Genomic DNA, 12,460 nt, shown 5'->3' with positions numbered 1-12,460 from the left:
GCTGCCAAGTACACCGGAGCTCCATCCCCGTGCTCAGATCCACCGGATCTTGTCGCCTCGCCTGATCCCCGCCTCCTCGCGCCTCCCTACATCGACGGCGACACCGGCTACGGCTCTGAACCTGAGCCCCGCTCCTGTTTGGTCTGTTTTAGTCGAGCAGAGAGCTCGCCTGCTCGTCCGTGTTGACCTCCACACCGTGCATGGGCTGCCTTCCCTCGATCGCCAGAAGCCCAGCTTGCCTTCCCTTCGCTAGTCCAGCCCCACAGGCCTGGCTCCGGCTAGCCTCTCCACCGAACGGCCCACGAGGCCCAAGGTGAGCAGCCCCTCTCCACTCCCTCTCCTGTACACTACCGGGCCAATCAGTTTCGGCCCAATGTGTTTTTCCCTTGCCTGCGATTTTTGCTGTTTATCTGAGTAATGCCAGTTTTGCAGAAACACCCTTGCACTTCATGCATTTAATAACTTCACAACCCTGCATCAGGTTAAAACAAACTTAATATGAAAGTTTCTTAGAATTTTGTCTAGCTTAATAATATGCAACTTTCATCCATGGTTAAAATGTTTAAATTGTTGTTTGTTTAAATTTGCCCCTATGCCATGTTAAAATGATTTTATTCATAACTAATTAACCGTAGCTCCAAATTTAATAAACTTTATATGTAAATGGGGTAGAATTTTGCCTAGTTTAATATGGTGGTTTTACTTTGCATGTTTAACAACTCTAAAATTGTGTTTAGGCCTTATGCCTGGTGTTTTGTTCCACTCTTGCCGCCCTAGTTTCCGTCATATCGGTGTTATGTTCCCGGATTTTGCATTCCTTACGCAGTTGGGTAATAATGGGAACCCCTTGACAGTTTGCCTTGAATTAAAAGTTCTCCAGCAATGCCCAACATTGGTTTTACCATTCGCCACCTAGCCTTTTCTTTCCCTTGGGTCGGCTAGCCCAAGGGTCATCATTATTTTAACCCTGCCGGGCCAGTGCTCCTCTGAGTGTTGGTCCAAACTAGAGTCCTGTGCAGCGCCCCCTCGGGGAAACTCGAGGTTTGGTTTTAGTTGTATGAGAGCTCATCTGAGTGTGCCCTGAGAACGAGATATGTGCAGGTCCTATCGGGATTTGTCGGCACATTCGGGTGGTGTTGCTGGTTTAGTTTTACCCTGTCGAAATGTCTTGTAGAACCGGGATACCGAGTCTGATCGGAATGTCTTGGGAGGAGGTCTATTCCTTCGTTGACCGTGAGAGCTTGTGATGGGCTAAGTTGGGACACCCCTGTAGGGATTTGAACTTTCGAAAGCCGTGCCCGCGGTTATGGGCAGATGGGAATTTGTTAATGTCCGGTTGTAGATAACTTGAACCTTAACTTAATTAAAATGCATCAACCGCGTGTGTAACCGTGATGGTCTCTTTCCGGCGGAGTCCGGGAAGTGAACACGGTGTTGGAGTTATGCTTGACGTAGGTTGTTTTAGGATCACTTCTTGATCATACTTGTATCGACCGTGCTTTGGCTTCTCTTCTCGCTCTCATTTGTGTATGTTAGCCACCATATATGCTAGTCGCTTGCTGCAACTCCACCTCATACCTTTACCTTACCCATAAGCTTAAATAGTCTTGACCGCGAGGGTGCGAGATTGCTGAGTCCCCGTGACTCACAGATACTTCCAAAACCAGCTTTCAGGTGCTGATGAGTTCATGCAGACGATGCAACCAAGCTCAAGGAGGAGCTCGATGAAGATCTTGTCCTTTGTGTTGTTTCGTTCTAGTTGATCAGTAGTGGAGCCCAGTTGGGGTTGATCGGGGACCTTGTCGCATTTGGGGTTCTTCTTTTATGTTGGTTCCGTAGTCAGACCTTGATTATATTTGGATGTTGTAATGCTTTATTCATGTAATTGTGCGAAGTGGCGATTGTAAGCCAACTATGTATCTTTTCCCCTATTGTATTACTTGGGTTGTGTGAAGATTACCTCACTTGCGACATTGCTTTCAATGCGGTTATGCCTCTAAATCGTGCTTCGACACATGGGAGATATAGCCGCATCGAGGGCGTTACAAGTTGGTATCAGAGCCTTCCCCGACCTTAGGAGCCCCATTGCTTGATCGTTTTTAGCAGCCGAGTTGTGTCTAGAAAAATGTTTTGAGTCATTTAGGAATTATATATCGGAGAGTTTAGGAATTCTTTTTTACTTCCTAGTCTCCTCATCGCTCTGGTAAGTCATCCTGACGTAGAGTTTTGACTCTTCTCTTCTCAAATTTCACTAAAAAAGTTTTTAGGATCACGCGGGTATCTTGGAATCGTTCCGATGGTTTTGTGACGAGAACATTGTCTTGGTGCCTCCTGTCAGGGGTTTTGTGGAAGTGTCCCGGGGAGTTGAGCTCCGAGGTGTTGTCGTCATAATTTTATCGTTGCAGTTCTAGAATACCCGAGTTTAGTACGCCGACATCAAAAATCTCTTTTATGCAGTTCGTTGGTGAGATAACCTCGACGCCACCCAGTACTGGGGCGGGAGTTCGGGAGTATTGCCATAACTTGTATAACAGATTCTTTTCGAAGGTTGAGGTAGATGATTTCCGAAGGTTTCTTGGTTATGTGTTGAAGGATGGATACAGCTGGATGTAGGATTTGCTAGTTTTGGGTGAGATATTATGCTTCCCCTGTATCCCCAACACCTGATTGCATAACTGGGAAAGTTTCGGGAGTTTATAAGTGGGAATTCAAGTAGCTCTTAGGATATCTTTCCGACGGATGTATGATATGAAATTGGGGTTCGACGTCTAGTGGTCCGCCTATTCACGGTCGGTTTTACAGTGGTCTCGTTGTGTCTTAAAGAGTCCTTAGCTTTGCCGACTCGGGGACGCTTCGTATGTTATGTGCACTTCCTTGTACATGATGGTGCTGTACGATCGAGCCCGTGTAGGCCCCACCATGAAAACTTCGGACGAAATCTCTATCATATGTTTGTTCCGTCTTATTCGGCAAGCCAATCCTTCGTTTTGTTTTGAGTTGTGGTATTCGAGTTGCTTCGAAGTCAAATGTTGATTCCATACCTTCCCCAAATGGTGTTCTCATATTCCTATGTGAATACTAATCCTTCTCGTTTATTGAGATTGTCATGTCAATTCTTCTCACCGGCGTGTCTCTCTTCAAGTGGATCCGTTCATTTTCAACATCCGCAAGATTCAATCTCAGTTTTCTCAACGGTGTTCATTTCTTCCGTCTCCAAGTTGCCTTTGTTTTTCCCACCCTCCCTCCCTTTGTTTTCTTCAAGGACTCAGATTTCTTAATCAAGTATCTTTTTATTCGTGTGAAGTCTCTCCATTCTTTTTGTCAATGTTCTTATCCGGTGATTCTCAAGAAGATACTAACGGAGCTTCAAGTTATCATTATTCGTTCTTTTTCTTCTCCGGTGGAACCAATTCAAGCTTTCGGTGATCATATCTTTTTCCTCGTTTCAAATACCTTCTCATGCCGGTGCACCTCATATTCATTCACGTCTCGCTATTAATTGTTTCGGAGTGCTGAAGATATCTCGAAGATTCGTGTATCCACTCTTCTTTCATTCAAGCTATTTCGAGGATGTTATATCATTCAAGCCTTTTTATTCAACCGGTGCATTCTCCTTTTCAAGTAATCATTTCAACGGTGTTTCTTTTGAGTGGGCCCTAACCCACAGGTCATTTTCCAGGATCTTACCTGACTCTTCTTATTTTCCCGGAGTTATTCTCAAATTCTTTTCGAAGTTTGACGTAAGAATGAATTTTTTTTCATCAGTCAGATGTGTTTCTCCAAGATCTTTCAATTTCTTTTCATTGTTGGCTCAATTTTTCCATTCTTCATTCCGGAGTGTCTCAATAATTCATGGTGGTGTCTCTCATTGTCTTTCATAACACTTGAAGACCGAAGAAGAATTTTTCCTCCATATGTGGCTCCATTCTCTTCAAGATTCGTGATTCTAGCTTGTTGCCATCCTCTCATAGTTGTTTTTGGATTGTGAGAATTCTTTTCAACTATCCGGAGCAAATTCAAGAGTCTTCTCAATTTGTTATCCGGAATCCATCTTTTCAAATATTATTCATTCTCAGCTTTCAGCTCTCGTTCTTCAATCTTACCGGTGCTTCGTTCAAGTGATCTTTAATCAGTTCGTGATCCCTTCGTTCTCATGTATCTAGTTTCTCTCAAGCATCTTCGTTCATCTGCAAATTCTTCCCGGTGATTCGTTATCTTTTATTCGTTCATTTTCAATTCTTACGGTGGTTCGTTCAAGATTTCTTATTCTTTCTTATCATATCAATTTATTCGTTGTTTCAACCCTTCCGGTGGTTCGTTCAATACCTTCGCAAGTCTGATGTTATATCTCTCTTAATCTTTTCTATGAGAATAAGTAATTTGCCAAATCCGTTGATTGTCATCAATTTAAATTGGTGAAGGATAAGCATAATGTAATTCTTACTCTTGTTTCATCCAAGTGATTTAATTCCTTATTCCGGAGGTTCATCAAAATTCTTGATTTCTTTTGTTCATCTTTCCTTTCCGGAGCTCCAAGTTATTTCAATTATATCACCACGGAGATTCATCTAAATCGTCGCAAGGCTTCGCTTGTGTTTTCGACTTCTCTTTCCTTTTGTTTGATCATCCTTTTATTACCGGAGTTCCTCATGGTGGTTCGTCAAGGATTCTTTTCATTCTTCAATTGTTCTTAAAGATATCTCTCGAAGCTATGATCCGCCAAGATATACTTCAAGTTGTCTTCTTCTTGCAATCCGGAGTGCTATTCTTTCAATCTTATCTTTTGAGGTGGTGTTATGTCATTGTTGACAATTTTCCTTCGTGTTTCATGATTCACAAGTTGTCCGGAATGACATATTTTAAACCCATCATTTTCAATTCGTTCATGAGTTCCTTTGTAACCCATCAATCTCTTCATTGGAGTTATCTTGGGTTATATTTCACCTAATCCTTTCCCTAAAGATTGTTGCTATTTATGGTGCTCATAAATGAACCAAGTTCTTCATTTATCCTCACGATGAAATAAGTTTCTTGTCTCCTTGTTCATATCAATGCAACCGTGTTTCCATTTATGGCAGAATTTCACCTTAAGTTTTTCAGATGTTTTCATAAGCCCATGAGCAACTTATTGTTTTCGTTGTTGATTTTTTAACAACTCCATTCAAGACTTATTCGTAAGGATGTTTTCTTTAAAATTCATCTGTGGGAAGAATTATCATTTTCTTCTCCATAATTTAATTCCAATGATCTACCTTTGATTCCTTCATCCGGAGGCATTGTGATGTTTCTCTTTTCTCTCATCATCTCGAATTGTGAGGATCGTGTTCTTTCGTGCTTATCCATTTAACCGGAGTGTCGTGCCCTCTTTCCAAGTTCTTATTCAATTCCTTTCTTTTTAATCGGAGTGCTGTCCAAATTATATCAGTCTTATTCCTTCTCTATCTTGGTTTTAACCGGAGTGGTTTCAATATTTATCTTGCCTTCAACCTCAAGGTTTTTCGCAATGTTCTTTGTTCCTCTTTTCTAAAGGAGTGTTTTCGACCTTGTTGACCTTCATTGTATTCTGTCTCGAATTTGTTCAACCTCGCAAGGTTCTTTGGTTTCACTCATTGGTTAAAGGAGCAACTTAGTTTTACCTCTTCTCTTTCTCTTCCATTTTTCCCTCCGGTGCCATTCTAGATCTCGGGACGAGATCCTCTCGTAGTGGTGGAGTGTTGTAACGCCCCGAGACCGATGTGCCAGGTGTCGTCCAGTTATTCGCTGTTGTTGCTTTGTCTTTGCTTGCGTGTTGCATCTTATCATGTCATCATGTGCATTGCATCATCATGTTTTCAAAACTTGCATCCGTCCCGGTCTCCTCATTCCGTCCGTTGTCCGTTCTGAGTCCAGACACACTTGCACGTGCCCGCGGCATGTCCGAAATATTATTTTATAAGTGGCCGGAAAATGTTCTCGGAATGGGATGACAGTTGACGTGTGGTCTTATTATAGTGTAGATAGACCGCCTGTCAAGTTTCATCGCATTCGGAGATCGTTTGATGCCCCAACGGATAACTATAGCGGCATTATAGCCGGTCTAACGTCGGACGTTTTCGGTCTCCGGAAACAGATGCCGGGCCCTCTCTCTCTCTCTTCTCCCCCTCGCAGTCTCGCCACAGCCCACCTAGTCCATCCTCCTTCCCCTCTTCGCTTCCGGAGTTGTCCGATGCGACCGCATGATCCGAAACCCTCTCTACACAGTGCATCGAACCCCTCACGTGAGCGTCCGAAAGTTGTCCCGGACCCGACCCGAGGTGTCGCCACCGTTGTGTCCGGATCATCCCCAAACGTCTACAAAACGTCTCCGTTTTCTTAATTGAGCTTCCTAGCCTAGTTGTTCGCGACCGTCCAATTAAAATCGGAGGGACGGATTAGCCCCTAACCAAAATCCATTGGCTATATATAGTTCCCCTTTATCTAACCCTAGATCCTAGGGGCTTGTCCCATCCACCAAATCCCCTCACCCACCGCCGCCAGTCCTCTTCCACATCGGGATCCTCCCATTCCTCCTCCCACCAACCAGAGCTCGAGCCCGAGCTCTTCGATTCGAACCCATCCAGACCACCTCCCATGCTTTCCGGCCAGTAGCAGGAGCCCCTGCCTCGCACCTCCTGTGGGCCTCCTCACCTGCAAGCAGCCGGAGCAGCAGCTCCCAGTCGCCGGAGATGAGTGCCCCGACAGCCCCGCTCCTTTCCCCCTCCTGCTTCCCTACCTCTCGTTCTCACGATCTTCCCCTCCCTCTCTCTGTTTTTGCTCACAAGAGACCACCATGGCCGCTTCGTCAAGCTCCGTCGCCGTCGCTTCGTGCCGGGCATGGATGGATCGATGCTCCGCGTGCCCGGATCTGCCACTGCCGCATCAGACGCACAAGCCCCGTCGTGCCGCACCTCTGCTTCGTCCAAGAAGAGACGAGACAGCAGCGCCCCGCTTCTTCCTAGGTCGCTGGGAGACCATGGCCTCCTCCCGCGCTCCTCTGCACCCAGGCGAACCGTGCTCGACCTCCGCAACCACCCCGCGCCACCACCGCTAGCTCGTCGCCGGAGACCCATCAGCAGACCTCCAGGAGCCCACGGCGTCCTCTGCTTCTCCTCCTGGTGCCTCGCGGGAGCAGCTCCACCCTCGGCTGAAGCCCCACGCCGTCGTGCCGCCCCGCCAAGTTCCTCGCTGCGTCTTCCCGTGGAGCGCTAGGAATAAGTACAGCACCCCGTCGCCGCCAAGTACACCGGAGCTCCATCCCCGCGCTCAGATCCGCCGAATCTTGTCGCCTCGCCTGATCCCCGCCTCCTCGCGCCTCCCTGCATCGACGGCGGCACCGGCTACGGCTCTGAACCTGAGCCCCGCTCCTGTTTGCTCTATTTTAGTCGAGCAGAGAGCTCGCCTGCTCGTCCGTGTTGACATCCACACCGCGCGTGGGCTGCCTTCCCTCGATCACCAGAAGCCCAGCCTGCCTTCCCTTCGCTATTCCAGCCCCACAGGCCTGGCTCCAGCCAGCCTCTCCACCGAACGGCCCAGAGGCCCAAGGTGAGCAGCCCCTCTCCACTCCCTGTCCTGTACACTACCGGGCCAATCAGTTTTGGCCCAATGTGTTTTTCCCTTGCCTGGGATTTTTGCTGTTTATCTGAGTAATGCCAGTTTTGCAGAAACACCCTTGCACTTCATGCATTTAATAACTTCACAACCCTGCATCAGGTTAAAACAAATTTAATATGAAAGTTTCTTAGAATTTTGTCTATCTTAATAATATGCAACTTTCATCCATGGTTAAAATGTTTAAATTTTTGTTTGTTTAAATTTGCCCCTATGCCATGTTAAAATGATTTTATTCATAACTAATTAACCGTAGCTCCAAATTTAATAAACTTTATATGTAAATGGGGTAGAATTTTGCCTAGTTTAATATGGTGGTTTTACTTTGCATGTTTAACAACTCTAAAATTGTGTTTAGGGCAGAACAGTACCAAACCTAATATATGCATATGGGGATTTACCGGAATTGTTGTCCGTTGCTCCCGGCCTCATTTAAACTTGACTAGATAGGTAGTTTTACTTTGTAGAAAACCTGAAGTTGATCTTAACTAAAATACATCAACCGCGTGTGTAACCATGATGGTCTCTTCTCGGCGGAGTCCGGGAAGTGAACACGGTGTTGGAGTTATGCTTGACGTAGGTTGTTCTAGGATCACTTCTTGATCATAGTTTCTCGACCGTGCTTTTGCCTTCTCTTCTCGCTCTCATTTGTGTATGTTAGCCACCATATATGCTAGTCGCTTGCTGCAGCTCCACCTCATACTTTTACCCTACCTATAAGCTTAAATAGTCTTGATCGCGAGGGTGTGAGATTGCTGAGTCCCCGTGACTCACAAATACTTCCAAAACCAGTTTGCAGGTGCTCGATGATACCGTACAGGTGACGCAACCAAGCTCAAGGAGGAGCTCATTGTAGATCGTGTTCGTTATGTTCTTCCGTTTCCAGTTGATCAGTAGTGGAGCCCAGTCGGGACGATCGGGGATCTGTGTAGCATTTGGGGTAGTCTTCTTTTATTTTGATTCCGTAGTCGGACCTTGAGTGTATTTGGATGGATGTAATGCTTTATTCATGTATTGTGTGAAGTGGCGATTGTAAGCCAACTATGTATCTCTTCCCCTTATGTATTACATGGGTTGTGTGAAGATTACCTCACTTGCGACATTGCTTTCAATGCGGTTATGCCTCTAAGTCGTGCTTCGACACGTGGGAGATATAGCCACATTGAGGGCATGACAAGTTGGTATCAGAGCCCTCCCCGACTTATGAACCCCCTGCTTGATCGAATCGCTGGCGTTGTTGAGTCTAGAATTGTTTTGAGTCATTTAGGATTATATATATCAGAGAGTAGGACTTCTTTTTACTCCTCAGTCCCTTCGTCGCTCTGGTGAGGCATCCTGGCGTAGAGATTTGACTCTTCTCTTCTCAAATTTCACTAAATTTTTTTAGGATCACACGGGTATCTTGGAATGGTTCCGATGGTTTTGTGGCGAGAACATTGTTCTTGGTGCCTCCTGACATTTAGGGGTTGTGGCAGTGTCCCGAGGAGTTGAGCTCCGAGGTGTTGTCGTCACAATTTTATCGTTGCAGTTCTGGAATACCCGAGTTCACCGACATCGAAAATCTTTTTTATGCATTTGTTGGTGAGATAACCTCGACGCCACCCAGTACTGGGGCGGGAGTTCGGGAGTATTGCCATAACTCGTATAACGGATGCTTTTCGAATGTTGAGGTAAATGATTTCCGAAGTTTCTTGGTTATGTGCTGAAGGATGGATATAGCTGGATGTAGGATTTGTTAGTTTTGGGTGAGATATTATGCTTCCCCTGTATCCCCAACACCTGATTGCATAACCGGAAAGTTTCGGGAGTTTATAAGTGGGAATTCAAGTAGCTCTTAGGATATCTTTCTGACAGATGTATGATATGAAATTGGGGTTCGACGTCTAGTGGTCCGCCTATTCACGGTTGGTTTTACAGTGGTCTCGTTGTGTCTTAAAGAGTCCTTGGCTATGCTGACTCGGGGACGCTTCGTATGTCATGTGCATTGCCTTGTACATGATGGTGCTGTACGATCGAGCCCGTGTAGGCCCCACCACGAAAACTTCGGACGAAATCTCTATCATATGTTTGTTCTGGCTTATTTTGCAAGCCAATCCTTTGTTTTGTTTTGAGTCGTGGTATTCGAGTTGCTTCGAAGTGAAGTGTTTGATTCCATACCTTCCCCAAATGGTGTTCTCATACTCCAATGTGAATACTAATCCTTCTCGATAATCGAGATTGTCATATCACTCCTTTTCACCGGTGTGTTTTCTCTTCAAGTGGATCCGATCATTTCAACATCCGCAAGATCAAGTATCAGTTTCTTCTGAACGGTGTTTGTTTCATCCGTCTCCAGCTTGCCTTTGTTTTTCCCGCCCACCCCCCTTGTTTTCTTCAAGGACTCAGAATTCTTATTCAACTATCATGTTATTGATGAGAAGTCTCTCCATTCTTTTCCGTCAATGTTCTTACCCGGTGGTTCTCATGAAGATTCTAACGGAACCTCAAGTTCATCATTATTCTTTCTCTTTCTTCTCTGGTGGAGCCAATTCAAGCTTTGTTGATCATATCATTTCCTAGTTTCAAATGCCTTCTCATACAGGTGCACCTCATAATAATTCACTTCTCGCTATTCTATTATTCCGGAGTGCTGAAGATATCTCGAAGATTTGTGTTTCCACTTTGCTTTCATTCAAACTCTTTCGAGGATGTTATCTCTTTCAAGCCATTTAAATCAACCGGTGCAATCTTCTTTTCAAGTAATTGTTCAACGGTGTTTCTTTTGAGTGGGCCCTAACCCACATGTCTTTTCCCAGGATCTTACCTGACTCTTCTAATCTTCCCGGAGCTATCCTCAAACTTCTTTTCGAAGTTTGACGTAAGAATGATTTATCATCACTCAAATGCCTTTCTACAAGATCGATTAAATTCTTCTCATCATTGGCTCAATCTCTTCGCTTTTAATTCTTCCGGAGTGCCTCTACAATTATTGGTGGTGTTTCTCGTCGTCATTCTCAGATTTTGAAGACCAAAGAAGAGTTTTACCTCCATATCTTATCTGTTCTCTCAGAGATTCGTGATTCTAGTTCGAGCCCATCCTCTCATAATTGTTTTCGATTGTCAGAATTCTTTTCACCTTTCTGTAGCAATTCAAGATTCTGTTCAGTTTGATTATCCGGAGCCCATCATCTAAGATTTATTCATTCTCAGCTTTCAGCTATAGTTCTCCAAACCTTACCGGTGCTTCGTTCAAGTATTCTCTAATCATTTTATGATCTCTTCGTTCTCATGTATCTAAATTCTTTCAAGTATCTACATTCATTCTCTAATTCTTCCCGGTGTTTCTTTATCTTTTCTTCGTTCATTTTCAATTCTTACGGTGGTTCGCTGAAGACTTTCTCAAGTTTATGTTATATCTCTCTTAATCCTTTCTACGAGTATAAGTGGTATGCCAAATCCTTTGTTTTGTCATCAATCTAAATTGGTGAAGGATACGCATAACATAATTCTAATTCTTGATTCACCCAAATGATTAATTCTTTATTCCGGAGGCTCATCAAATTCTTGTTTTCATTTGATTCATCTTTTTCTTTTTCCGGAGTTCCAAGCTCTCTCAATTTTCACATTGTGAAGGTCCATCTAATCATTACAAGGATTCAACTTGTGTTTTCAACTTCTCCTTCATTCCGGTTGGGTCATCCTTTTGTTACCGGATTTCTTCATGAGGGTTTTACATGATGGTTCACCAATGATTTAATTCCTTCTCGAAGTGATCATCAAGATTCTTTTCATAGGAGCTCAATCATTCTTCATCTTGCAATCCGGAGTGCAATTCTTTCTACCGTATCATTGGAGGTGGTATTATGTCATTCTTGATAATTTGAGCTCGTGTTTCATGATTCACATGTTATCAAGAATGAGATATTTGAAATCCACCAATCTATTCGTGGAGTTATCTTGCGTCATGTTCACCTAAAGCCTTCCCTAAGGATTGCTGCTATTTGTGGTGCTCATAAATGACCCAAGTTCTTCATTCATCCTCCCGGTGATATAGTTTTCTCGTCTCCTTGTTCATATCAATCCAATTCTACTTTCCGTGAGTGGCAGGTTGTCACCTCATAATTTGAGATGTACTCCATAAGACCATATCAAGATTATTCTTTTCGTTGTTGGTTTTTTCAACAACTCCGTTCGAACCTTCCCCTAAGGATGCCTGCTCAAGCTCTTTTGTGGCAGAAATTGGCATTTTCTTCTCCATTCTCCTATTTCAATTATCTATCCTCTATTCTTTTGTTCCGGAAGCATTGTGATGTTGCTCTTTTCAAACCATCATCTCATTTTGTCAAAGATCATGTTCTTTTCATGCGTATCCATTTAAGCGGAGTGTTGTTCCCTTTGCTCAAGTTCATTTCAACTTATCAAGTCTGGCATCTCTTTTCCAACCGGAGTGTTGCCGTAATTGATCTTATCATTCCTTGTACATCTCGTGTCAACTGAGGTGCTTGCATCTACTTCATGTCCATTGTAACCTTTGTCTTATGTCTTTTAACCCTCAAGGTTCTAGTAATGATCCTTCTTCCTCTTTTCTAACGGAGTGATTTCCAACTTCGTTCATCGCCGTTGCTTTCTTTCTTTCAATTTGTTCAACCTCACACAGTTCTTTGTTTTCACTCGTTTGTCAAAGAAGCAACTTAGTTTTACCTCTTCTTTTCCTCTTCTGTTTTCCCTCCGGTGCCATTCTAGATCTCGAGACGAGATCCTCTCGTAGTGGTGGAGTGTTGTAACGCCTCGAGACCGATGTGCCAGGTGTTTTCTAGTTATTCGCTGTTGTTGCCTTGTCATTGCTTGCGTGTCA

The sequence above is a fragment of the Triticum urartu genome, chromosome 5 (genome assembly GCF_003073215.2).
Source record: "Triticum urartu cultivar G1812 chromosome 5, Tu2.1, whole genome shotgun sequence".
Classification (NCBI taxonomy): Eukaryota; Viridiplantae; Streptophyta; class Magnoliopsida; order Poales; family Poaceae; genus Triticum; species Triticum urartu.
The sequence above is the reverse complement of the archived record's forward strand: the minus strand, read 5'-3'. Positions refer to the sequence as shown.